This window comes from Oncorhynchus clarkii, chromosome 3, assembly GCF_045791955.1.
Source record: "Oncorhynchus clarkii lewisi isolate Uvic-CL-2024 chromosome 3, UVic_Ocla_1.0, whole genome shotgun sequence".
NCBI classification, from domain to species: domain Eukaryota; kingdom Metazoa; phylum Chordata; class Actinopteri; order Salmoniformes; family Salmonidae; genus Oncorhynchus; species Oncorhynchus clarkii.
This window is the reverse complement of record NC_092149.1, coordinates 65477286-65490376: the sequence shown is the minus strand read 5'-3', so window position 1 is coordinate 65490376 and position 13091 is coordinate 65477286. Positions and strand designations below refer to the sequence as shown.

General features: G+C 44.5%; 1 protein-coding gene across 1 annotated transcript in view; it reads left to right on the top strand.

Moving 5' to 3' along the window:
- Window positions 1-13091, top strand: part of LOC139401370 (microtubule-associated protein 2) — an 88576-nt gene that overhangs the window by 685 nt on the left and 74800 nt on the right. Inside the window, exon 2 of the mRNA XM_071145672.1 lies at window positions 6286-6424. The gene's annotated coding sequence lies outside the window, so the exon portion shown is untranslated. The remainder of the gene's footprint in view (window positions 1-6285; window positions 6425-13091) is intronic.

The following is a 13091-nucleotide window of genomic DNA, read 5'->3' as shown; positions in this document are numbered from 1 at the left end:
AGGTGGATCATTTCTTATGGTTCGCTGCAGGTATGTTTTTTTTTCCCTTTGGCAACCTATGTCCTATGTAGTGCACTACTTATTTAGGTCACGGTCGAAAGGAGTGCACTATGTAGGGATTAGGGTGCCATTTCAGATGTAGCCTTAGTCTTCTCGTTATATATTTTGTAACAGCTCTCTTCATGTTGAACTTTTCCAGGTGGTTGTTGACATTCAGGCAGATTTCACTTCTGCTAATATGTCCTTCATCCCCGTCACACACAAAATGCCTGAGCACTGAGTATCGATTAGTCATTTCTCTCTCTCTCTCTCTCTCTCTCTCTCTCTCTCTCTCTCTCTCTCTCTCTCTCTGTCTCTCTTCCTCCCTCTCTCCCTTCATCCAGCCCTCCCATGAGTGAAATCAGCAGTGACATTTCTGATGAACTATTCGTTTAGCCTCTTTCCTCTCAGTCACCCAGCCCCCCTCTGAAGCAGCATAGAGGCAGGCACACGCATAACCAATCAATGGGGAGTGGATTGGACCAAAGAGAGGCCCACAGCCCCCAGCTCAGAACAAGTGTGTGTGTGTGTGTGTGTGTGTGTGTGTGTGTGTGTGTGTGTGTGTGTGTGAGAGAGAGTTAGCTGAAACAATACAGCACTTAGACCCTCTGAAGCTGTCTTTCAGTTTGACTATTTGGCAAACCAAGGATTAAATGTAACAATATGTGTGCGTATGTGGCTGTGTGTATGTGTGTGTGTGTCAGCTGAAACCTCCAAAAATCTTCTCAATGTATTTCTATATATATTTATACATCAAATGGTTGACTATATCCTACTATGTTCTCCAGCACATTGACTCAGTGTAAAAGTATTGCCATGCAAAGCCTGGTGTTGTTCTCAGGAGAGCCAAGTCTTTGCTGATGGTCTTCTATTTGTCATATTGCCTTTGTCACCTCATTTGTCTGTGTGTGTGTGTGTGTGTGTGTGTGTGTGTGTGTGTGTGTGTGTGTGTGTGTGTGTGTGTGTGTGTGTGTGTGTGTGTGTGTGTGAGCAGAGGTAGCTAACTGGTTACTGTGTCGAAACAGCCACTGCAGCAGGTGGGGCAATGATGTAATGTCCTAGACAAGGCCCTCTTTGGTCTCTATTACCCCCCCCCCCCCTCTCTCTCCCTCTCCCTTTCTCTCCCTCTCCCTCCCTCTCTCTGTCATTCTCCCTTTTCCCTCCTTCTCTATATACCCCCCTCTCTCTCCCTTCCCCCTTCTCTCCCTCTCCCTCCCTCGCTCTGTCATTCTCCCTCTCCCCTTTCCCTCCTTCACTATATACCCCCCCCCCTCTCCCTTCCCCCTTCTCTCCCTCTCCCTCCCTCTCTCTGTCATTCTCCCTCTCCCCTTTCCCTCCTTCTCTATATACCCCCCTCTCTCTCTCCCTTCCCCCTTCTCTCCCTTTCCCTCCCTCTCTCTGTCATTCTCCCTCTCCCCTTTCCCTCCTTCTCTATATACCCCCCCCCTCTCTCCCTTCCCCCTTCTCTCCCTCTCCCTCCCTCTGTCATTCTCCCTCTCCCCTTTACCTCCTTCTCTATATACCCCCTCTCTCTCTCCCTTCCCCTTTCTCTCCCTCTTCCTCCCTCTGTCATTCTCCCTCTCCCCTTTCCCTCCTTCTCTATATACCCCTATCTCTCTCTCCCTTCCCCCTTCTCTCCCTCTCCCTCCCTCTCTCTGTCATTCTCCCTCTCCCCTTTCCCTCCTTCTCTTTATACCCCCCTCTCTCTCTTCCCCCTTCTCTCCCTCTCCCTCCCTCTCTCTGTCATTCTCCCTCTCCCTCCTTCTCTATATACCCCCCCTCTCTCTCCCTTCCCCTTTCTCTCCCTCTTCCTCCCTCTGTCATTCTCCCTCTCCCTTTCCCCTCCTTCTCTATATAACCCCCCTCTCTCTCTCCCTCTCCCTTTCTCTCCCTCTCCCTCCCTCACTCTGTCATTCTCCCTCTCCCCTTTCCCTCCTTCACTATATACCCCACTCTCTCTCTCCCTTCCCCCTTCTCTCCCTCTCCCTCCCTCTCTCTGTCATTCTCCCTCTCCCCTTTCCCTCCTTCTCTATATAACCCCCCTCTCTCTCTCCCTTCCCCCTTCTCTCCCTCTCCCTCCCTGTCTCTGTCATTCTCCCTCTCCCCTTTCCCTCCTTCTCTATATAACCCCCCTCTCTCTCTCCCTTCCCCCTTTTCTCCCTCTCCCTCCCTCTGTCATTCTCCCTCTACCATTTCCCTCCCTCTCTCTCTCCCTTCCCCCCTCTCTCCCTCTCCCTCACCATACTGAAAAGCAGGAAAATGGGTTACTGGTCTGTACCCATAGCTTGATGGTCTGGCACCTTGCAGAAAGTAAATTACAGTCATGGGAAGGAAGTACTAGGCCTAATACACATCTTAAAGCTCGGACACATTAGTAGTGTTTGCCGGCCGAGAGTACATAGCACCTCTAAACAGAGTGCCGGCCATAATTAGCAAACCTTGTGCAAAACGATTCTACATGTAGAAACGGGTGAAAATGTCAGCAGTCAGGCACCCACCGGCGGGGTGGTCCCTAAAATACACTACTCCATCAGCAAATGAACAAACAGTGAGCGAACGGTAGACTGTGTTTTCTCCACCTACTCACTCTCTGTAGGCCTACCCTGTGTGGTCTCTCTGCTGGAGGCGTAGTGATGGGGTTGATATTATTCCATGAAATTATCCCATGGAGGCCTGGTGGGTTGATAATAATATTATATTGATGCAGCATGAAGTAAAGAGCCCCTGGGGGTGAAGATGACTTACTAGAGGGAGAGGAAGTCACACCGGGTCATCACATACATCTCTATTTACACAGGGTGATCCCAGTGTATGATCCCATGGTGTGTGTGTGTGTGTGTGTGTGTGTGTGTGTGTGTGTGTGTGTGTGTGTGTGTGTGTGTGTGTGTGTGTGTGTGTGTGCGTGTGCGTGTGCGTGCGCGTGCGTGTGCGTGTGTTTTGGACTACTCTAGGGGAGGCTGCCTGCTGAGTCTGATTAATGATGTGCTAATCGAACATTATCATTAACTATCCTGGCTAACCTCTCAGTAATATAGACCTACTGTGTATTTTTCTTTCTCGATGTATGATATTGGCTACCCAAAGACATGCTGCTGGTATTTGTCATACTCCTTTGCTCTTCCATATAAAAACATAACCATATGTAGAATCTAGTGCATTGGACTGCGGTTCTCCAATATAACCTCATCTGGAGTTTTTTGTGTGAACTTACAGTATGTAGTCATCATTGTTTGGATGCAGAAGAGTTACTCCAGTAGCTACTGTCACTAGAAAGGTTTGCAATTTGATGTCTGTACACCTAATGTCACACTAGGGTTTGCATGGGGTTGCAGTTCATGTCTGTCACTGATATACCTAGTGTGTTCATTTACAATGAGCTGTCAAGTAAATAGGCATCCAAACCAAGTCATCTAAGGCAACAGCATATCTGGAGTCATCTAAGGCAACAGCATATCTGGAGTCATCTAAGGCAACAGCATATCTGGAGTCATCTAAGGCAACAGCATATCTGGAGTCATCTAAGGCAACAGCATATCTTGAGTCATCCTCCAAGGAGTCCGGAAGTGCAAACAAGCTTTATTTTGCAACTCTACGGCAGTGAGAGATCAATTCCTCTTTTCTTCTTTGGGAGAAAGAGAGGGATAGAGAGAGAGGAGAGAGGGAAAGAGAGAATGGACAGAGAAGAGAGAGAAAGAAAGAGATGAAGAGGGAGAGAGAGAGAGAGAGAGAGAGAGAGAGAGAGAGAGAGATTGTAAATTCATGAGATTTCCTGTAAAAAAATACAATAGTTGTCCCCACTGTATAAACTACTCTACCTACAGTACTGCAGCATGTGTTAGCAGCTGCTCATGTGAAAGCCTGAAACACACAGGGTGTTTGATCTCTCAGGTTGCAAGCGAGGAGGAGTGTGTGAGGTAAACACACGTCGCCGGGCGCGTGGAGACCAGGCAAAAAGCATGACTGTGAGTCTGTCCTCTGAGTCGCGTATTTAAGATCACTGCAGTAGAGAAAGAGGATGAGACAACAGTTCACAGGGTGATGCTGGGTGCATGCTAACAACCATCTGTCGTATTCCTACTGCAAGAGAGATGAGCCAAGTTGGAATCAGAAACACAGAGACTGTCAACGTAAGGATTCTCTTTCTGGGGCTCTTGTTCTATTTAATTGTGGGGGGGTGGGGGGGGGGGGTGGGGGGGTGGGGGGGGGGGGGGTTCAAGGGAAAGTGAGCCGTCTTGTGAAGTGTACTATGTGAAGTGGGAGAGGATGGGAATGGGATTGAGGATGGGCCAGTCTACCATGCTCTCTAGGATGAGATAGATCTGTCTGTAGTAGAATTGGATGGCTGTCTCTCAGATAGGATGGGATTAGTATTGATGAACTCAGTGCAACTTGTCTAACTTCACTCTGGTTCCAATGGCTCACTGGGTTAGAGCCTGGTGCTATCAAGCAGTATGTATTTGATTCCCTCATGGGCCATCCCTGTCAATTGGGAAAATTATGTAAGTAATGTCAGCTGTATGGGTAGATCACTGGGGGGGGAGGTGGGGGTTAACAAGACACAGATGATGCAGTCTCTATTGCACTCCACACTGCCCTCTCCCATCTGGACAAGAGACATACCTATGTGAGAATGCTGTTCATTGACTACAGCTCAGCGTTCAACACTATAGTGCCCTCCAAGCTCATCACTAAGCTAAGGACTCTGGGACTGAACACCTTCCTCTGCAACTGGTTCCTGACAGGATGCCCCCAGGTGGTGAGGGTAGGCAACAACATATTCGCCACGCTGATCCTCAACACCGGGTCCCCTCCTGTACTCCCTGTTCACTCACGACTTGAACACCAACATACATTTTGCTGATGACACGACGGTGGTAGGCCTGATCACTGACGACGATGAGACAGCCTATAGGGAAGATGTCAGAGACCTGGCAGTGAGTTGCCAGGACAAGAACCTCTCCCTAAACATCAGCAAGACAATGGAGCTGGTCGTGGACTACAGGAAACGGAGGGCCGAGCACTCCCCCATCGACAGGGCTGTAGTGGAGCAGATCGAGAGCTTCAAGTTCCTCGGCATCCACATCACTAAAGATTTATCATGGTCCACACACACCAACACAGTTGTGAAGAGTGCACGACAATGCCTTTTCCCCCTCAGCAGGCTGAAAAGTTTTGGCATGGGCCCGCTGATCCTCAAATAGTTCTACAGCAGCACCACTGGCTTCATCACCGCTTGGTATGGCAACTGCCTGGCATCCGACCGCAAGACGCAACAGAGGGGAGTGCACACGGCCCAGAACATCACTTGGGCCGAGCTCCCTGGCATCCAGGACCTTCAAAAGAAGGCCTTAAAAATTGTCAAAGACTCCAGCCACTCAAGTCATTTTCTCTGCTACCGTACGGCAAGCGGCACCAAGTCTGGAACCAACAGGACCCTGAACAGCTTCTACCGCCAAGCCATAAGACTGCTAAATAGTTAGTTAAATAGTAACCAAATAACTACCCGGACTATCTGCATTGACTCTATCTGCATTTACTAATCACATACACTGCTGCTACTGTTAATTATCTATCATATTGCGTAGTCATTTTATTCCTATGTAGATACTGTATCTACCTCGTACCCCTGCATACCGATTTGGTACTGGTACCCTGTGTACATAGCCAAGTTATCATTATTCATTGTGCATATATTATTACATATTACTTTTCTGTTATTTCTCTATTCACTTTCACTCTGCATTGTTGGGAATGTCCCGTATTTCAGCATTTCACTGTTAGTCTACACGTGTTGTTTACGAAGCATGTGACAAATACAATTTCATTTGACTACAATACCAGACAACAACCCACACAACACAACATGCCACCAGGGAACTAACCCTAACCCTAACCCTAACCCTAACCCTAACCCTACAAGTCCAACGCTGTAACCACTAGGCTTCCTGTTTTAATACATGTTCAAATACATGTGAAAATTAAATGTTTCTTTCTTTCTAACTTCTGGGAGGGAAATGGATTACATCTCTTGCCAAGATATGAAATAAACAAACACAAGGTTTTTGGACTGTGCTCAGTAAGGGGAAATCTTTTGGATGAGAACATTGTTCGCTCTCTCTCTCCCACTTACTCTCTGTTTGTATGTACACACTTGACTGTCTATACCTTGCCTAAATGTGTATGTTTGTGTACTATAGTATATTAGTCCAGTCTTACTTAAACTTATCCACCCTTTCTTCTTTCCAGGTGTGAATAGGAAGTTGTCCCTTGTTATTGTGTCTTTCCTTGGTCATCTCTGTCCTGTCCCGTACTGTACTTCTGACGATAGAGAACGTGTCTGCACAGACCTTGACTCACCACCGGGAGTCCCACACCGCCTTACCAGGTAAACCAAGCCTCACAGTGCTAATCAATGATGTCCCATCGACGTGATTGTGATTTGCCTTTTTCCACTGTCTCTAAATGAGGGAGAGAGAGAAAAATAGTGAAAACACAAATAAAAAATATAGCTGCAAACAGCAATGAACGGGGTTCACATTTTGACAGAAAGAATGCAAGATCAGTTGGATAACAAAGCAAGCACTCTATCATGTAGGAACTATCTTCCTTTATGTGTAATCAGTGAAAGCATTACCATGTTGATTTCTCAATAGCACAAGGATGACGCAAGTGACATTTAGACTAGTGCTGTAGGTTGGTTATCTTTGAATGTAGCAGGTAGTCATTTATGAAGTCACGACTTAATGTTAATTAATTGACTAATTCTGGGTTGAATTTGATTAATGAATTCTGGGACTTCATTTTGTGAAAATCTGTTTGTGTACATGATTTATATCTCAATTGGTACACTCCACATTAGCATTCCAAAATACAATACACTTTCACAGCTGTAATACACTGACTGCACAATCGTCATGGACTTCTGGTTTCTACTTTTCCTGGATAAAATATCCACTTTTCACTATTCACATTCAGACCACATAATAGGGCAACAATATGTGATTATACAGATATAGTAATCACGACATTTCACATTGTTTGTCTACATCATTTATATCTAACATTAATTTGTACGAGACAAAGTCCACATGATAAATACTTATTGCTCTTGTATCATATGGTGACACTGGTGCCAATGACATCTATAGTGCCACCAACTGGTCTGGTGCAGCCATCTAAGGTTGCAGTGACTTATATTCACACAGCTTCTAATGACATGTACATAAGGTTTAACTACCACAGTTCATGGCCCCATGTCCATCGGTTCTGTTGTCATAGCCCTGGTGTGATATAGTGCCATCTAGTGGTGTAGCGTGTCTGACTTTGAATGCAGCAACTAATCATTCTCAAATTCATTATAAGCTAATTCATTGAGTCTATATACCAAATCTGGAGTCAATCTGACTTATGGTTCATGTGAAGAAGACTTTTGAAATAATTTTTAACATTAGCATATGTGTAACATATATCTAGGTACATATGGTTCATGAGGAGATGATTTTGAGCATAAACATTACATACAGTGCAAACAGAAAGCATTCACACCCCTTTACTTGTTCCACATTTGTTGTGTTTCAAGTTGGGAATAAAATCTATTTAGTTGCCTTTATTTTATGTCAACGATCTACACAAAATACACTAATATCAATGTGGCAGCGATTGCATCAGTGAGTCTTTCTGGGTAAGTCTCTAAGAGCTTTGCAGATATGGATTGTACAATATTTTCAAGCTCTGTCAAGTTGGTTGTTGATCATTCCTAGACACCCAGTTTCACGTCTTGCCATAGATTTTCAAGTCAGTTTATATTTTGTCTTGTGTTTAGGTTATTGTCCTGCTGAAAAGTTAATTTATCATCCACTGTTGGAAGCAGACTGAGCCAGGTTTTCCTATAGGATTTTGCCAGTGCTTAGCTCTATTCCATGTATTTTTATACTAAAAAAACTCCCTAGTCCTTTCCGATGACAAGCAGACATCTCAGCTTGCATGTCGGCCCACCACCTCAAGCTCAACTGCGAAAAGACGGAGCTGCTCTTCCATCTGGGGAAGGCCTGCCTGCTCAAAAACCTCTCCGTCATGATTGCCAACTCCCCAGTGTCACCCTCCCAGAGTGCAAAGACCCTTGGTGTGACCCTGAACAACACCCTGTCGTTCTCTGAAAACATCAAAGCAGTGACTCGCTCCTGCAGGTTCATGCTCTACAACATCCGTAGAGTACGACCCTACCTCACACAGGAAGCTGCACAGGTCCTAATCTTGGCACTTGGCATCTCCCGTCTGGACTACTGCAACACGCTGTTGGCTGGGCTTCTCGCTTGTGTCATCAAACCCTTGCAACTTATCCAGAATGCTGCAGCCCTCCTGGTTATCAACCTTCCAAATTTCTCCCATGTCTCCCCGACACTCTACTGACTTCCAGTCGAAGCTCACATCCACTACAAGACCATGGTGCTTGCCTAAAGAGCAGCAAGAGGAACTGCCCCTCCCTACCTTCAGGCTATTCTCAAACCCTACACCCCAACTCAAGGACTCCATTCTGCCATCTCTGGTCTCTTTTTCCACCCACCCCAGCACGAGGTGCAGCTGTGTAATGATCATGCGGTTTAATCAGCTTCTTGGTATGCCACAACAGTCAGATGGATGGATTATCTTGGCAAAGGAGAAATGCTCACTAACAGTGATGTAAACACATTTGCACACAAAATTTGAGTCGAAACACCACATTTGGAGTGAATCTGACTTTTAGTCCATGAGAATAATATTTTCTATGACTATTTTAAGCATTAGCGTTACATAGTCAAACAAGTAAATTGGTTCCTTATTTTTTAAGATATCAATGCCAAGCATAACATGCTCATTAACCTGATAGGCCTCTGTTGAGTGTGTTTACAAAGGAATTGAAATGGACATGTATAATCAGATTTACGGATTCATCAATAACTCAGCCATCTCTTAACCAATCCCTGAGCTTTTCTCAAACTAAGTCAAGATTTGAATTGAACCTTTATTTAACTAGGCCTACATAGCAAAGGGTGTTTGTTGGACCTTATAATAGCCAATAGGCCAATCGGTGCCATTTTTTTGGACCAATTTACTCATGGCCTCTAGTTTCTGTGTGCCAAATTAGAAAAAAAAGTTACCAATCTATGCTTGAGATATTTGATTATGTCAAGGAAAAAATAAGAAGAAGAACTAAGAGAATAATTGTGAATCCCTAAAAATAGAGCTAGCGACAGGGAGAGAGACAGAGTGAGACAGAGAGAGACAGAGTGAGAGACAGAGTGAGACAGAGAGAGACAGAGTGAGACAGAGAGAGACAGAGAGAGACAGTTAAAGACAGCGAGAGGCAGACAGAGAGAGACAGACTGTGAAATGGTGTAAAATGGCTATGTGTGGGTGGGTGCATGTGTGAGTGTCTGTTGTTTCTGTAGCCTTCCCAATGCTAGGAGCCATGAGTGGGCTGAAGAGAAGAGCTGCTCCACCAGAGGAAGTGAACATGACGCACGATCATGAAACCCAAACAAAACAAAAAACGTTATATACTCACTCTCTCTTTGTTATTCTAGCTCAGGCACAGGCTGGCATTTGCTGCTGCTAACCTCTGTGCTTGCTTGTGTGAGTGCCTGCGTGTGTGTCTGCGTGCGCATGTGGGTGTACATTTTAAGTGAGTATGTGTGTAGGCTTGTGTGTGTGTGTTCGTGTGGTGTTGTGTGTGTAAATGTTACAGTGAGTGAGTGTGTGTGGGTGGCTGGGTCGGTGTGTAAATGTTTAAGTGAGTGTATGTGAGCTCACGCTTGTTAACGTTTGTGCGCTAACATTTGTGTGTGTGTGTGTGTGTGTGTGTGTGTGTGTGTGTGTGTGTGTGTGTGTGTGTGTGTGTGTGTGCGTGTGTGTGTGTTTGTATGTGCGTGTGCGACAGACTCGAACTTGTGTGTGCATAGTGGCCAGTAATATTTTATACAGTTGAAGTCGGAAGTTTACATACACTTAAGTTGGAGTCATTAAACCTTGTTTTTCAGCCACTCCACAAATTTCTTGTTAATAACAAACTATAGTTTTGCAAGTCGGTTAGGACATCTACTTTGTGCATGACACAAGTAATTTTTCCAACAATTGTTTACAGAGAGATTATTTCACTTATAATTCACTGTATCACCATTCCAGTGGGTCAGAAGTTTACATACACTACGTTGACTGTGCCTTTAAACAGCTTGGAAACAGCTTCCAGAAAATTATGTCATGGCTTTAGAAGCTTCTGATAGGCTAATTGAAATCATTTGAGTCAATTGGAGGTGTACCTGTGGATGTATTTCAAGGCCTACCTTCAAATCCAGTGCCTCTTTGCTTGACATAATGGGAAAATCTAAAGAAATCAGCCAAAAAATTGTATACCTCCACAAGTCTGGTTCATCCTTGGGAGCAATTTCCAAACGCATGAATGTACCACATTCATCTGTACAAAAAATAGTACGCAAGTATAAAGATCATGGGACCACGCAGCCATCATACCGCTCAGGAAGGAGACACGTTCTGTCTCCTAGAGATGAATGTACTTTGGTGCAGAAGTGCAAATCAATCCCAGAACAACAGCAACCTTGTGAAGATGCTGGAGGAAGCAGGTACAAACGTATCGATATCCACAGTAAAATTAGTCCTCTATCGACATAACCTGAAAGGCCACTCAGCAAGGAAGAAGCCACTGCTCCAAAACCGCCATTAAAAAGCCAGACTATGGTTTGCAACTGCACATGGGGACAAAGATGGTACTTATTGGAGAAATGTCCTCTGGTCTGATGAAACAAAAATAGAACGCTTTGGCCATAATGACCATCGTTGTGTTTGGAGGAAAAAGGGGGAGGCTTGCAAGCCGAAGAACACCATCCTAACTGTGAAACACGGGGGTGGCAGCATCATGTTGTGGGGGTGCTTTGCTGCAGGAGGGACTGGTGCACTTCACAAAATAGATGGCATCACGAGGAAGGATAATTATGAGGATATATTGAAGCAACATCCCAAGACATCAGTCAGGAAGTTAAAGCTATGTCGCAAATTGGTCTTTCAAATGGACAAACATCCCAAGCATACTTCCAAAGTTGTGGCAAAATGGCTTAAGGACAACAAAGTCAAGGTATTGGAGTGGCCATCACAAAGCGCTAACCTGAACCCTATAGAAAATGTGTGGGCAGAACTGAAAAAGTGTGTGCGAGCAAGGAGGCCTACAAACCTGACTCAGTTACACCAGCTCTGTCAGCAGGAATGGGCCAAAATTCACCCAACTTATTGTGGGAAGCTTGTGGAAGGCTTCCTGAAATGTTTAACCCAAGTTAAACAATTTAATAAAGGCAATGCTACCAAATACTAATTGAGTTTATGTAAACTTCTGACCCACTGGGAAAGTGATGAAAGAAATAAAAGCTGAAAAAGATCATTCTCTCTACTATTATTCTGACATTTCACTTTCTTAAAATGAAGTGGTGATCCTAACTGACCTAAGACAGGGAATTTTTACTAGGATTAAATGGCAGGAATTGTGAAAATATCAGTTGAAATGTATTTGGCTATGGTGTATGTAAACTTCCAACTGTAGATCCTAAGGTTAACATAGAGGACAAAGCATGAACAAAGAGATGCCTATTAGGCCAGAGGCCTAGAAGCCTCGGAAATGATAATTGATCATACAACCTTCCTCCATGGACTGGATTCAGGATAAGAGTAAGAACAAAGGCATTTGATTCAATTTATAACATCTGAAGGTGTAACCTTTCAACCCAAAACGAACCACCACTGACCAATCAAACAATACCAAATGTTCAGTGTAACCTGACCAAGGCCCAATCTCCACAGGGTGTCACAGCATTGAAAAGCTTGTGCAAATAAGAGTTACTGAGAGGACCATATAATCTTTTTGCATAGAGTAATTCAGAGTTTACCCTGTCCAGATACAAGTTACCACAGAGATAATAATCCATACAGATAGCATCATAGCTATCCTCAGGGAACAAGTTTCAGATAGATACCAAACATAAAATCAAATCAAATGTATTTGTCACATACACATGGTTAGCAGATGTTAATGCGAGTGTAGCGAGATGTTAATGCGAGTGTGGGGATATGTTAATGCGAGTGTAGCGAGATGTTAATGCAAGTGTAGCGAGATGTTAATGCGAGTGTAGCGAGATGTTAATGCGAGTGTAACGAGATGTCAATGCGAGTGTAACGATATGTTAATGCGAGTGTAGCGAGATGTTAATGCGAGTGTGGCGATATGTTAATGCGAGTGTAACGAGATGTCAATGCGAGTGTAACGAGATGTTAATGCGAGTGTAACGATATGTTAATGTGAGTGTAGCGAGATGTTAATGCGAGTGTAGCGAGATGTTAATGCGAGTGTAGCGAAATGCTTGTGTTTCTAGTTTCGACCGTGCAGTAATATCTAACAAGTAATATAACCCAACAATTTCACAACAACTACCTTATACACACAAGTGTAAAGGAATGAATACGAATATGTACATAAAAATATATAAATGTGTGATGCCCAAACAGCAGAGACAAGATGCAGTAGATGTATAGAGTACAGTATATACATATGAGATGAGTAATGTAGGGTATGTAAACATTATATAAAGTGGCATTGTTTAAAGTGGCTAGTGATACATTTAAGTATCAAGTCAGTATGTTGGCACTCAATGTTAGTGGTGGCTGTTTAACAGTCTGATGGCCTTGAGATAGAAGCTGTTTTTCAGTCTCTCGGTCCAAGCTTTGATGCACCTGTACTGACCTCGCCTTCTGGATGATAGCGGGGTGAACAGGCAGTGGCTCGGGTGGTTGTTGTCCTTGATGATCTTTTTGGACTTCCTGTGACATCAGGTGGTGTAGGTGTCCTGGAGGGCTGGTAGTTTGCACCCGGTGATGCGTTGTGCAGACCTCACTACCCTCTGGAGAGCCTTCCGGTTATGGGCGGAGCAGCTGCCGTACCAGGCAGTGATACAGCCCGACAGGATGCTCTCGATTGTGCATCTGTAAAAGTTTGTGAGTGTTTTTGGTGACAAGCT